Consider the following 15,995-nt stretch of genomic DNA (forward strand, 5'->3'; position numbering starts at 1 on the left):
CCTTTTACCACTGAGCCAATCGCGATGTGCAGTCTCTCCGATGCAACTGTGGTGGCTAAACCTCCACACCTGGGTTGGCTGATTGGTAGCTTTAAAAATATGCAACTCACCTTTTGAATGCTTTCCACATATCCTATTGCCATGAACCCGCTGCTACCAGTCCTCCCATTGCTCCTGGGCCTTGTCCAAGATGGAAATCATCTCTGTCATCGCCAGAACAGAAGGTAAATCATAGGCATTCCTGTTACCCTCAAAGTCGTAGCTGCATACTATCACTTGACTTGGGCATGGCTCAATAGTCGGTGTAAACACCACCACACTGTTGTGCAATTCTGAATTGTGTAATGTTGAAGCCTGAGAATGTATCAGAACAGACCTCGAGATATGAGTAGCGCCCGCCAATTTTGTACGCACTGCCTACTTGGCAATGGACAACTACACAAAAAGTCTCAATAATCACGAATAGAAATGTGTCCGTGAAGGTGTGTGCAAGATTACACCCAAAAGATCTGAAGTATCAACTGAAACAGTATTCCCACTTTGAACCCAAAAATCCAATGATAATGTAGCAATTAAACTACAACATGCTACAGGTGGGTTACACAGATTGTAACACAATATTCACTGGTGACCTCCAAACATGTCAGAGATGTATGACGGTCACATGTCCCCTTGGTGTGCAATATGTCACAAACATTCGATCACATTTAACTATAAAGTGCCAGGTCATCAGTGTAATGCATATATGCATATTGTTGACACAGAATTTCCAAATAAAGACACATGCATTCTCCACTCACAAAAATAAAAAACACATGTCATTTTGGTGTAAGTGTCCACAAACAACATGAATGCTTGTACCAAAATTAATATGTCCATCACTAATGTACAGCACTAATGAATGCATTAAAAGAAACAACTAAAACATGCAACCTGTGTTTGTCAGTGTCACAAATGAGAGTAAGTGCACGGCTCCCACATACACAGAGGTAACACCATCAGCAAACAATTAGTAACCATTGAATAATAAGGCCAGGACAAATGTATTCTCAAAATAAAAGACTTTATATAATGATGAGTTTAGTCACTTAATGATAAATATCATAGGTCCATCATAATTAGGACAGTAATGTCTCAGCCCATGTGGGCCACAATGCGTTCAGACCTATCACCTGCCTTCTAAATGCACTGCTGAAATAAACCTCCTCTGGAAGGGGCATCTATGGGGCAGAGAGCAGGCACTTTAATGATGTTCCTGCAGGGGGTGCTTCCTTGGGTTTAGGAGGGGTGGGTTTGCTAGGGGTGGTTTGGGATTTGAGAGGGGTCAGGGACAGAGCAAAAATACGTCTTTTGGGGGAAAGTGCGGTGGGGTGGTTGAGAGGGAGTTTGGGGCGGGAGGTAGAGGGAATAGCAGTGTCTGTTGTGCACATGTCTGTTGAAGGTGTGGGTGCTTGAGGGTCTGGTGTCTGTGCTGTATCTACAGTTTTGTGTCTTTTTAACTGATTGTCTGGTGGGGGTGTGTGTTTGTGTTAAGTTTGCGTGTGTGAGCGTGGATGTGTCTGTTGTGGTTGTGGTGTTTGTTGCTGTGGTATGTGTGGGTGTTGTCAGGAATCCCCAAGGTACCTCCTGCGTTATCTGTCAGCATCCCCAGGGATTAGGGTTAAATTATATCTCTGTTCTTGGATAAACCTTCATGTTTCTAAGTAAACAAAATGTGCTGTGCTACACAATTGGTTTTATCAATGTTTGTTTTACCAATGCTTGTTTGCTAATGTGAGCAGATGTAGACATGTGCTTCTAATTGGGTGTGGTGACTCATCCACATGTGGAAACTCAACTGCTTTCCTGATTGGCTATAAATAGCAGAGTGAAGCATGCCTCCCTGCTTGACTTTGTTTTGCTTCCTGATCTCAGCACCTGACTTGGCAGTCCAGCCCCTGCTGTCATCCTCATATTCAGTACTTTTGAGGCAATTCTTTTCTTTGTTCCTGTACCAGCTGACACCAGGCATTCCTCCAGCACTCCGGAAAAGACTGCAGCTAAGTGACTAGTATTCTCCAGGGACTTTGTTCTTTGAGCGTTGCGCTTTCCTAGAACAGCTGGTGTATTTCAGACCTCGCATTTTGCCAGAGTGCTCATCTTAAAGAGACAAATGCATTTCTGAACATTCTACATTATTATTGTAGTTACTTGCCTAAATGTGCTTCAGGAAATCTGCTTGAGCTCAAGTACTACAAAAAGTGACAGTGCAATTTTAAAAGAGCATTTACGTGCCTTTTCTTTCTCTAATAACATAACTCTTGGATATAAATTGTGTCATTCATGCCTGTGTTTCAGGTTTGAAAAATTTGATTTTTGAAGGGTTTTTCACACACACAGTGAAACCAAACCAAACTGTGCCACCCTAACTGTTTGAACTCAGAGTGGACATTTGTATTTCTTGGATTTTTTTTGTTCCTTTTAGTTTAACCCTTTGCATGCAGGAAAGTTATATGTGATATAATTAATGCCCTTGTTTGTCTTTCTTGTGCTTGATAAGTGCAACCACAGTTCTAATTGTAGTGTACAACAGCAAATCTCTGTGAAGCCAGCCCTAGTGTAACAGTACTTATTGTTATAGTACTCAGTTTTTTTTTTTTTGGTAATGCAGTGCCCACCAGGAAGTGACGAGAGTTGTTCCAAGAGGTCAAGGGGCATACCATCGCCCCTGCAGACATCCTGCCTTTCAGGTGAGTGGCTCCACCTCGATATAAAGTCAAGCCACAACATACAGGGCTGCCTGGGCGATGGATTCCTCAATGGGTACTTTCAAAGGTTTAGCACAGGCTTTACCAGCTGATCAGGATGCTCCATCTTTATTAGATTTAACTAGGGCCCTAGCGGGATTACAGAAGTAAGTTCTTTCCTGATAGCAAGAGAACCTGGTGTTGCACACTGAACTACAGCGGTATAAACCAAAAGACACCCCCTGGGGAGGAGTGAAACTAAAACAAAGATCTCCAGTACTACAAGCCCCTCGGTTTGACCCGCCTAATCATGTTCCTAGACCCGATTCAGGCTCAACAACTTCCATCACACAACCCATGCAGGTAAAGGTCACAACACCAACCCCTGTGCCCTTAGTTCCTCCAGAAAGGTTTTTTGGAGATAGTGCCAAGTTCAACATTTTTCTTAACCAGTGCCAGCTACAGTTTTTGTGTCAGGCAGCTGCATTCCCCAACGATGCTGCAAAGGTAGCTTTTATTATCTCTTATTTGGGAGGCAATGCAGCTAATTGGTCCATTCCGCTGGGGCCGCAATGACCCTATACTGTATGATTTCAACCGGTTCAAGGAAGCCTTGGGGAAACTGTTCGCCATACACCTCTTTGTGCAAGCCAGTGACAATGAGTTTCTGAACTTGCGCCAGAGAAACAAGGATCTACTCTCCTATATCACCTCTTTCAATCGGTTGGTGGCAGAGACTGAGAGGCCCGATGAGAAGAGGACTTTCCTCTTGTATCATGGCCTTCAGGATGATCTCAAGGATGTTCTAGCCCAAATTGTGGAACCTTCTATGGAGTGTTCTGAGTTCATTGACCTCGGGGTACGATTGGATCACCACTTGAGTGAACGTAAGGGAGAAAAATTCCAGGGTGACACACGCTTAGTGGTGCTCAAAACTGAAGAAAAGGAGTGCACCATTCCCACTCATGATACACCTGAGCCCATGCAAATTGCCAGTGTGCGGGACCCACTAGCTAAGGAAGAGAAGGAGCGTAGGAAAAAAACTAAAATTGTGTTTATACTGCGGTAAGACAGGGCATTTTGCTCGGGAATGTCCTAACAAGCCTTTTGCTCCAAAGAAAGCCATCGGAGCGGTAACAGGGCCTGAATTCTCCCTTCCTGACCAGGCGGAAAACGAACTTGCTCAATAACTTCTGAGACCATTTTATTGAGCGCTTCTTTCAATATGGTCTCACATCTTCTGGCTAATACCACCAGTCCAGTACCTCAAAATCGAACTCTTATTGTGACCTTAGTGTTGTCCCGTCAGGTTCGTAAGGTCATTCCCATATTGCTTGACTCTGGGGCTACCGGAAACTTTTTAGACTTGGGTTTGGATAAAACCCTAAATATTACGAATGTCAGAAAAGACGTCCCTGAACCAGGCAGAGCCATGGATAGCTCAGAATTGTCCTCCGGGCTTATCGTTTAGCAAACAACACCCTTGTCCATGCTTTGTGCAAACAACCATAGAGAACAAATTCAGTTTGACCTCATAGATACCCCAGTATTTAGAGCCATTTAGGGGATACCCTGGCTTCAGTTACACAATCCCTAAATTGACTGGGCTGCAATGACAGTGACATTAGACTCTAAACATTGCTGTTACCAAGACCAACCATTACTAGTGACACCTTTGTATTGTGGGTCCACACATAGTACGGCTATCAAGCTGGATGACACACTGGCCATTCCTGCACCGTATAAAGACTTCGATGATGTCTTTAGTGAATAGAAGGCCACCCAGATGCTGCCACATAGGTCATACGATTGTCGTATAGACTTGATTCCAGGGGCAACGCTACCATGTAGGCGGGTGTATGCTCTTTCTGAGCCTGAGAATCAATGACTGCAAGACAACCTGGATGATCTATTGGCTAAGGATTTCATTTGTCATTCAACGTCTCCAGTACCGTCGTCTTTGTTCTTTGCGCCCAAGAAGAATCGCGAGATGCGCGCCTGTATAGATTATCTCGCAGTGAAAAAAGTGACCATAAAAAATCGGTATCCACTTCCGTTGATCCCGGTACTTTTAGATCAGGTACGTCAGTCGACCATTTATACTAAACTTGACCACCGCGGTGCCTACCACTTGATCCAAGTGATGAAGGGGGATGAGTGGAAGATGGAGTTCCAAACTAAATTCAGTCTCTTCGAGTACAAAGTGATGCCCTTCGGGTTGTGTAACGCTCCTGCAATGTTTCAATTTTTCATCAATGAAGTGCTGCAGGAGTTTCTGGAACTCTGTGTAGTGGTATACATAGACGACATTTTGATCCATTCGTCTTCCACTGAGGAACATATAGGGCATGTATGAGTGGTTTTACAATGGCTTTGTGAGCATCGTCTCTTCACCAAGCTGGAAAAATGTGTTTTTCACGCTACAACTGTAGAATTTCTGGAATATGTGATCACTCCTGATGGAATTTCAATGGATAGGTCCAAGGTACAGGCCATCCTGGATAGGCTAGCCCCAAGATCCATCAAGGAAGTACAACAGTTTTTGGGCTTCACAAATTTTTACCGGAGATTTATACTCCACTTTTCTACCGTGGTATCTCCCACAACTCGTCTCCTACAAAAGGGGATTAAGTTGCTCTGGGATGCAGAAGCTGAGAAAGCATTCCAACATCTTAAAAACACATTCACTGAAGCACCCATTCTCCATCATCCCGACCAGGTTCAGCCATTTTTCATGGAAGCAGATGCTTCCCAAATGGCAGTGGGTGTTGTTTTGTCCCAACGAGATCCTGAGTCTGGGCATTTCCATCCAGTAGCTTTCTTCTCAAAGAAATTGCTACCAGCATTGTGCAACATGGTGGCGGAGTGGGAACTCCTGGCCATCAAGCTTGCCTTCCAGGAATGGCGTCACCACGTACTAGGAGCTAAACACACAGTAACTATTTACACAGATCACCGTAATTTATGTTTTTTTTAAAGCGACCAAGGCCCTGACACCTCGTCAATTACGCTGGCTTCTAGTCTTTAAAGAGTTTGACTTCGTAATCACCTATAGGCCAGGTACTACACAACAAAAGACAGACATTTTGTCTAGGATGGGTTTCTCCTCTGATGTTGTGCTAGAACAGGCCAGAAGCATTGTACCCCCAGAGAAAATGGTGGCTGAGTGCACTTCCCAAGAGTTCTTTGAGAAAATACGGATAGCCCAACACAAGCTTCCCTGTTCAACTGATGTGTATGAAAAAGAGGGTTTACTATACCATGCTGATCAGTTGTACGTCCCTACCAAAGAATTAAGGGATACAGTGTTACATTGGAGACATAATTCTGTCCTCGCCGGTCACCCGAGTGAGGAAAAGATATTAGATCCCTGTCAAAGATGGTTTTGGTGGCCCACACTTGTGCAGGATGTCAGAAGCTACGTCTAGACTTGTTCCACTTGTGTTCGGGCTAAAACCCCACATACTCCAGACACAGGATTGTTCCTTCCCATGCCAATTCTGGTGGCCCCATAGCCTACCATAAGTATGGAGTTTATTTCTGATCTCCCAACTTCCAATGGACACACTGTCATACGGGTGGTTATAGATTACCCAACTAAAATGGCTCATTTTGTTCCATTAAAATGCCTCCCTACGGCTTCCAAGCTCTCTAATTTGTTTGTCCAACACATTGTACGGCTTCATGGGTTGCCTACCACAATTGTTTCCGATCGTGACCCCCAATTTATATCACGATTTTGGCGAAGCTTCTGTTCCTCTGTCGATATGGACGTCCGCTTGTCCTCTGCATATCATCCAAAAACCGATGGGCAGATGGAACATGCCAACCAATCGCTGGAGCAAATCTTGAGATGTTACATTGACACATGGTCTACTGAGTGGGATAAGGCTTTACCTCTTGTTGAATTTGTATATAACAACAGTGTCCACATGGCTACAGGAGTATCCTCATTTTACTGTTTGTTTGGTCTGCACCCAAGAATGCTACCTATAACTGGGTCCCCAACATCCACAAGAGTCCCATCAGTACAAAAACTCCTTAAAGAGTTACAGGAGATTCAAAAACAAGTACAACACCATTTAAAACTCTACCAAGCTCAAGTAAAAAAACAAACAGACAAAAGAAGGAGACCTACTCCCTCTTTTCAGATAGGAGATCAGGTGTGGCTTTCATCAAAAAATCTCCATCTGGCAGGATACAGAAATTTAAACCCCCGATTTCTAGGCCCCTTTCCTAGTGCCAAAATCATCAATCCTGTGGTAGTAGAACTGACATTGGCAGATGATTTCAAGGTACACCCCGTGTTTCATGTGTCGTTACTCCATCCCTATTCCCCTGATACCAGCGATGCCCCACCACCTCCCCCGGGTGAAAGTACACAGGCAATGGAAATTTGAAGTGGCCAAAATTCTTAACTGTAGGGGCGTCCGTGGTGTTCTACACTATTTATTGGCTTGGAAAGGCTATGGGCCTGAGGACAACTCCTGGGAACCCGCGTCCACAGTTCATGCTCCACGTCGTAATAAAAAATTCCATCTCCTGCACCCTTCGAAGCCACGCCCTTTCAGAGGGTCCTTTGTGGGGAGGACTGTCAGGAATCCCCAAGATGCCTCCTGCGTTATCTGTCAACATCCTCAGGGATTAGGGTTAAATCATATCTCTGTTCTTGGCTAAACCTTCATGTTTCTAAGTAAACTTAATGTGCTATGTTACACAATTGGTTTTTAGCAATGCTTGTTTTACCAATGCTTGTTTGCTAATGTGAGCAGGTGTAGACATGTGCTTCTAATTGGGTGAGGTGACCCATCCACATGAGGAAACTCAATTGCTTTCCTGATTGGTTATAAAAAACAGACTTTGCTTGACTTTGTTTTGCTTCCTGATCTCAGCACCTGACTTGGCAGTCCAGCCCCTGCTGTCATCCTCGTATTGAGGACTTTTGAGGCAATTATTTTCTTTGTTCCTGTACCAGCTGACACCAGGCTTTCCTCCAGCACTCCGGAAAAGACTGCAGCTAAGTGACTAGTATTCTCCAGAGAGTTTGTTCTTTGAGCGCCACGCTTTCCTAGAATAGCTGGTGTATTTTAGACCTCATATTTTGGCAGAATGCTTGTCATAGAGAGACAAATGCATTTCTGAACATTCTGCATTATTATTGTTGTTACTTGCCTAAATGTGCTTCAGGAAATCTGCTTGAACTGAAGTACTACAAAAAGTCACCGTGCAATTTTAAAAGAGCATTTACGTGACTTTTCTTTCTCTAATAGCATAACTCTTGGATTTAAATTGTGTCATTCATTCCTGTGTTTCAGGTTTGAGGAATTTTCTTTTTGAAGGGTTTTTCACACACACACGGTGAAACTAGACCAAAGTGTGCCACCCTAACTATTTGAACCCAGGGTGGACATTTGTATTCCTTGGATTGTTTTTGTTCCTTTTAGTTTAACCCTATGCATGCAGGAAAGTTAGATGTGATATAATTAATGCCCTTGTTTGTCTTTCTTGTGCATGATAAGTGCAACCACAGTTCTAATTGTAGTGAGCAACAGTGAATCTCTGTGAAGCCAGCCCTAGTGTAGCAGTACTTATTGTTATAGTACTCAGTTTGGTTTTTTTGGTAATGCAGTGTTAGTAATTGTGTCAACAGTTATTATTATCCAAGAAAAGTGCTGGAGCATCCCGGTGTTCTTCTACCGCTCCCGTGCCCATATCAGAAAGAGAGATTCAGTTTCAAGGAAGTTGAGTGCACTAACTCTACTATCACTCTGTCAACAATGACCTGCCCCCCGAAGATACAAGGTGCCTGGCTGGACCGGCAAGATGTGGCAGTGTTTTGTCTCTCTCTCTTCCACTCTCCCTTTCCTTTCAGGACACCTGCTGAGGTTTCTGTGTCCACCAAGAAGTGCCGAGAGGTGTTCCAGGAGGTCAGGGGCATACCATCCCCCCTGCAGACATCCTGCCTTTCAGGTGAGTGGCCCCACCTTGGCAGGTGTGCTTGTGCATGCATGTGTGATGACTGGAGTTGTGCTTGTGGTGTGTGTGCTTGTATAGTAGTGGGTGTACTGACTGAGGGTGTGACTGTGGTGGTAGTTGTGTTGTGTGCGGTGCCTGCATGTGTGGTTGTGCTTATGTATTTGTATGTGTTTGTATTGGGATGTGCTGCTTGTGGGTGTTGTTGTGTATGCACGTATATGTTTGTGTGTGCTTTGGACAAGGCTGGGTTGAGGGCTTTGGAATGGGGAAAAGGTAGAAATCTGGGCATGAGGTTTCGGTGGGTGCAAGTCTGCGGGCAATGAGGAGGCAAGGTCCTGGAATGACTTCTATAGGCCAGACAGGGCACTATGAATGCCATTTAGTCAATGTCAAGAAAAAAAGGGGCACTGGGAGATTAATGGTCCAGTGTACAGCCTCCCGGGTATAGTCTATACAATTGTAAAGAACACTGTTCCAAGAGAAAGCAGGAAGAAGACACAGGGTGACCCTACTGTCAGAAGCACAAGCCCTCACACATCCAATTGGATGTCATGCTTCATCATAGGGCATGCTCCTCATCTGATGGTCTCCCCATAAGGGGGGCTCTTTGCCGGAGGTCTTTTATGATGTCAATGTGCCTTGAGAGATAGGAAGCCGGACACTGCCGCCTAGCAAAGTCAAAAAGGAGAGCAGAAAAATAAAGTTAAAAGTGTCTCAGAACCCTTCTATTCGTCAAAAATTTAGTGGATTAGACAAAGGTTGAGGCCAAGGTTAAAAGAGCACAAATGGAGTGCATTGAGATAATGATCAACCACTCACTCAATCAAAAACACGGAGGAGAAAAACCATTATGTACCTGCCTCTCTAGTGGGTCAACATGTTTCGCGTCTCACTGGTCCATAAGGATCCAACTACGCTTCTTTAGGACCAAAACAAAATACATCTCCTAAAAAAAGAGCGGAAAGACCTACATGCATCTGTGAACATCAGTCTACTCGGCTACGGTCACTTACTTTCTCAACAATGTATAGTTGACTAATCTAGTTTGTAGGAGTCACCCTGCGAACGGAAAAAGTACACATCAATAAGCATCACATTAATAATGACCCAACTCTTCATGCACGCACAATTATGGGTGATGTACAGTGAGCAAACAAGTGAAAAAAGTGGTAAGTGGTAGTGTGGCAAGAAGTTGACGAAATGGCTTACCATCCCAGATTATGTAAATGGCTCTCTAGGAATCACTTGCCATAGGACTGTTGCACTAGCCAAGACAATATAAAACATATTCAAAAGAATATTAGTGTGAATACTAAAAACGGGAGATACATCTACTGCCTAATGTAAAGTACTCAATGGACCTTAAAACTGATAAGTGTCCAAGCAGTAGGTCCAACACCCATACAGAAGTCTGGTTATTTATGACCTCGTCACTCAAAATGACCCAATCCCTCCTAATCTGTCGGGTGGGGAAAGGGAAAGCAGGGGAACAATTGAAGAGCCCCCGAAAAAATGGAGTCACCAGCAATAGGGTAACTCAGGATATCATTTCTATGTAATCCAGCAATGCTGGTAATATTAAAAGAACTATGATGACAAAATGGTGTATGCAGGTAGTCATGTAAAAATTATAATAATTAAAATGATCTGCCTGTGTCCAAGCCACTTATCATTTAAGTGTGGCTCAGTTAAACATGCTGTGTACAATATACAGATAGCATCCGGTTTGCGGTGGAGAAATAGTCTGCAGTCAAAGTGTATGCTCTAGAGCACAAAACCATGTTATCGCTATAATTTGGATCCTTCGTGAACATTACCGAAGTCCTTGGAAGACGTGAGGTGCACGCGCTATCAGAGGCGTGTAAAGAATTAAATAAATAAAGGATTCGTAGGGACCCGACAGCGAACAAATATTCACACACGTGTACTTACTGCTGAGCAACCGGCCCTTCACAGAAGACCTACCCCTGAGGAAGCATTTCCTGAATGAAACTTCAGAACGCTGTCGGCAACGTATAAAGCGGCGTTACAACCCGGAAGAGGGGTTCATTCCGGCAGTGCTGATTGGTTATCACAGGTCACATGGTAGGGAGTTGTGGAAATTGAAAAAAGGCAAACTACCTTTTGTTAAAGTCATGGAAAGCAAGGCACGACTCATCAAGACCCAAGTGTGTGATCGGTTTACTGGCAGGGAGACCCATCAACCATTCTACTGAGCACAGAGACGTCACTGAAAAAAAGGTCTGGTGTAGACCAAGAGGTTAATAATCACATTATTGTCTCTAAACACTGAGAAGATAGAACTCACGGGTGAGTAAATCACAATAAATGTAGGGAAAATCTTATCTGTAGTCAGTGTACTGGTAGAAAAAATGCTAAAACTCTCCATAAAGAAAATAGTCGATGGACTGAGCACAAAAATAATTTTATGTGGCGGTCGCTCATATAAGTCGACATGTGTATGCATAGTAATACCTGCAAAAAGTATGTAAACGAGTAACTGGCTGTGGTCATGGTATCAAAGGGGGGGTTAAATCTAAATATTACTGAAAACCATGGTAGAAGGAAGTGTGGGTGGAAAAACAGTGATTGATGTGAAAAAAGGGGATTGATGCATGTTCTCTCTATGATGTGGCTATCACTAGGGATTATTAATGCAATATTTGTGACCAAGGGATATCGTCGTTTAACCCTTGTATATGTGTCCCTAGTTTGAACACCCTTTGTTGCTTTTTCTCAAATAAGGCCCTCAAGTCGCTTCCTCGATGGCCAAGCACATCCAACACTACCCACCACAAGTCATCAGCATTGTGGTGCATGTCAGAAAAATGCGTACTCAGTTTAGTCATTGCCCGACCGCACCTCATGTTACTGCGGGGCTCATTTATCCGAATCGTGACTGATCTGGTCGTTATCCCAATGTAACGAAGGCCACAAGGACAGGTGATCATATAAATCCAATTCCGTGTGTTATAATTAGTGTGTTTACCAAGGTGCCACACGCCTATTGGTTCCAAATCGTCATTTAGTCAAGACAGCATCTGGGTGTTCTGGCCAGCCAGCACTTGGACGGCATTCAGTAGTGTGGTCTGGCCTACAGCAATCATTCTTAAAAGATTAACAGCCTCCTCAGTATGTGCAGCCTGGGACACCGGGAAAGGGGCAGATGCTGCCCCTTTTAGGGGGGTGGCTACAGCCAACTGGGGGGAGCAAGAGTGAGTGTGGAGATTGGATTGCAGTGAGAGGCAAAGACACAGGTGTCACAGTCTCTCCTGGATCTGCCCCCACTAGGGACTGGTTTTCACTGGAGGCCTCTGAGAAAGATGTTTGGTAACTGGTGGCCACCGTGCCAGTCCCCTCACTTCCATATCACTGGGTCCCTCAGTGTCTGTGGTGTTCACACCATATCCCAAGTGGCCATCTTCATCCCAGCTGATGTTGCCGCTGTCACCTTCACCTTGCCAAGTTGATGCTGAAAAAACAGATACAACAGTCTTAATGTATCTGTGAAAATACAATTGGACACAACATTTGCAACAAAATTATTAAATTAAATTATTCCCTATCTCAGCCTCCATGTCATGTATGCCTTTGTCACTGATACACTTGTAGTTCACTCTGTAACAAAGGGTTCCAACAGCAAGGATAAACATATAGGCCTGGCTACATCACTGAACCACTACAGTACAGAGCTAAATTTGGTCCCTTACTCCGATGTGTCTGCTCACAACAGTAATTGCTTTGTGATGAGGAATCTAGAGGCATGCTACAACACAAAGCAATACACCTCACACAGCATCAGACACAGTCTGATCAACTTACATCTCCAGAAAGCATCATGGACTTATGATGTGTTTCTTCCTCAAAATTGATGGCATACAACATAGCTGGAAACTAAAGAGGCTAAACCACAATTATAGCTACAGACACTTGTTGCTTCTTTTGGCCCCCAATGGCCCATCAAGCTCCTGGTAAGCCACCGCAAGGATGCAGGCCATTAGAGGGGTCAGGGTGCGGTGCTCCCACCTGGGTCACTGGGAGGACTTCCCAACTTGGCTCTCCAATGATTTTCTTGTGGCCCGACACAGGTCCTCCCACCTCTTTGGGTAGTGCATGTTACACCGCTTCTGGATGCACAGGATCCGCACCTTCTTGGCGATGGCCTTCCAGATTTCCTGCTTCTGTTGAGTGTTGACCTGTACAGATGACATAAAAAACAGGAAAAGACAACTTAATGTCACTGTTGGGCAGTACTGCTGTGACATTACATTTTATAAATTCACATGTGCACTTACAAAACAGTTACTAGATTTCTTTCCATAAAACTGTTACAGGTAGAGTGGAAATACTGATTTCCAGTGATCTCATGAGCACAGTCAATACTTGCTAGCTTCTCTTGATACCTAATCAGGCCTACAACATCATCTTGGCCAGAACTAGGCAACCAATCTTGTGAGAGCCATCCTGATCACTCAAAATCAATGTGAGCTACTGAAGACCAAATCACCTGTACAATTGTCTCACATATTCATACTCACAGCTACATTGGCTTCCTGACTAAACTTCTGAGTCAGAACCCATGGTCTGCATCACATAGAGTGACTGAGGGCAAGTTATGAGGGCTGCTATGTATACATGAGAGTCTATGTCAAGGTTAAAAACAGAAATAGGAGTGCTGTAGGGGATAATGTTCCTGCACTCACCAAAATGAAAGGAAGTAGGAAGAGATAAAGGGAACTGCCCCTACCTCTATGTGTAGGTCGACATGTTTCACATCTGTCAGAGCCCAAAAGGATCAGGTGGCTTTTCTTCAGGGCCAAATATAATAACTTAGTCCTAAATACAAAGAACATAATTATGTCTGTGATGTATAAAAATGTGAAGGAAAGCGGGGATTTACATATTAGCCTAGGTACCTTAAATTTTGGGTGATCCCCCCTTCATTAAGTTCCTGATGAAATGCCACATCTTTGATTACGGTCCTGAAGAGACGTCACCCTTTGGTTAGTCAATAAACACATTTGTTTGAGGGTCTGTAGCCAATTTTAACACACTTTTCAGTCCTACACATTCCTTGTCACTTTCAGGGCCAATTCACTTCTGCACTCAACAAACGGCAATGACTGAAAAAGATCTCCAGGAAAGAGCCCTCCTCCGGAGCCCGTCAGACACTGCAGTACCGGTTCAATGAGGAGCAGGCCCAGTAATGAAGCATGAAACCCTGAGGTCTTAATGGTTGCAGTGTTAGGAGGCAAATGAGGGCTTTTTCACAATGTGGCATACAAGTACACGGCGGACGCGATCTGTGATGGAGACAGGCACAGCCATTGGCTTTCGTATATAGCCGTCAGACATGTGAGCCTATGGCAGGGCCCATCATGGAGGTTACCACCTACTAGGCGGTCAACTTACACTGAAGGCCATCGGGTAGCCAATGTCTAGACAGCAAGGTCAGGCAGCAGGCATTTTAAGGTGTGAGGCTGCACATTTTCTGTTTTTGCGTCACCAGCCCTCTAAATGGAAGCTAGTGCATTTCTAAAAGTCAGATACGAATGACACTTTTCTTCGCAAGATATGACACGATAAAATGTGAACCGTGACTGTGTTTGTCAATGATAGTGCCGTGGGGAAGTACTACCTCTGTAGACGTTTTTTTTTTTTAAGTGAAAAAAGAGATACAAATAATACAGTTCAAATGTATTATGTACACATGATGACCAAAAAATCCTAAATATGTTAGTTTTAAGATCTTAGTGGACCAAATATTTGATTTCTACATGTGTACATGTATTACCCAGTGACATTGCTACTGTTACCCAGAAGTCAGATGTGTATTGACATTAAAAGTATGGAGTGACCATTTCACCTGATCTTTTCCAGTTCTATTCAATACATAGAGATATCTGAACCCAACCAAGGGTAGGTGATGACAGCCTGAGGTGTTCCCGCCCTTTCCAGACCTTGCCACAGAGCCTGATCTCCTGCCTCACAATAGGAATCCAACAGCCATAACACCAATAGTAAAACTCATGGCAGTATTCCATTGTGTAGCCACTGGCACCTTTCAGTACACTGTGGCAGTATCTGGGGGCATTTCCCAGCCTACATTCTGTAGTGTACTACAAGAAGTCCTTGCTTCCCTTGTTGTATAGCTATTTTAGCCATATTGTATACATGTTATTTTAGCTACGAAGGCCTGCAGCTGTGCACTTTCACCTAGATACATTTTCAACAGCATGGTTTTATTTTTCTAGCAAGAGCCACTTTTGTGGTGCTGTTTTATTATTTCTATCACAGTGTCCTTTCGCTTCAGAAAACACTGCGTTCTTAGCAGTGCTCTTTCCAAGGCTACAGTCAGATAGGATTGCCGACAAACATGGTATGCTGTGTCTTTAACATTCACAGAAAGACGGGCTATTTCTTAAAATTTTAGTGGTTTTATCATAAGAACACCCCTTTTTCCCAGACACATTCGAGGGCGATTCCAGCCAGATGACCAAGACTGTATGCTGATTGCTGATTGCTTCGCTACAGCTACCTGCTTAGACGGCCGAACCCCTGATCCATACGGGGACCGTGTCTTCCTAGACTTCAGGCCCCTCCTCCAGGTATGAGAGATGATGTTCTCCCAGGGGGAAACCCGAAGGGCAGATTGTATTTAGTATGCTGTGCTCATACTTAGCGTAGGCAAGAGGATTTTAAATCCATCTCCCTTTTTGACAGTATGGTAGGACTGTTTTTGTGGTTTACACTTCTAGTCAAATGCTTGCTTTTATTGTGTTTTATCATCCTAGTTATTGCTATACACACGCTTTTTTCTAAGATGCAGTTATTTCAATAAATGCTTCTTGAACTATATTCTGCCTCTGTTGTCTTTACCTGAGTGAAACTTTTAGTAACTGAGAGAAAGGGATGCGATCTGATTTACCACAATTCTCTGAGGAATCTATCTTGCCATGTGCCCGGTTGCCACAATCATCTCGGCCAGAGATGCGGCGCTGCTAGTTAGCCGGAAAACCTGGATTAGGCTGACAGGTGTCATCTGGTGTGGAATTGTACTTAGTACCCGCTATCCAGGCGATCCTACCACCCAAATCCAGTAGCCCCATTACCATAGTGATAACCCACGCAACACCCTGATAAAAGAAACATCAACAGCTACATCCAATTTCCATGTCCAAAGGATTTGGCCAATGTGAAGAGAGAATATTATGTTTTGGGTCGATTACCAGATGTCATTGGAGCAATAGATGGCACGCAAATTGTCTTGGTGGCACCACACAACAGAGAACA

Source organism: Pleurodeles waltl, chromosome 9 (genome assembly GCF_031143425.1).
Source record: "Pleurodeles waltl isolate 20211129_DDA chromosome 9, aPleWal1.hap1.20221129, whole genome shotgun sequence".
Taxonomy (NCBI): Eukaryota; Metazoa; Chordata; class Amphibia; order Caudata; family Salamandridae; genus Pleurodeles; species Pleurodeles waltl.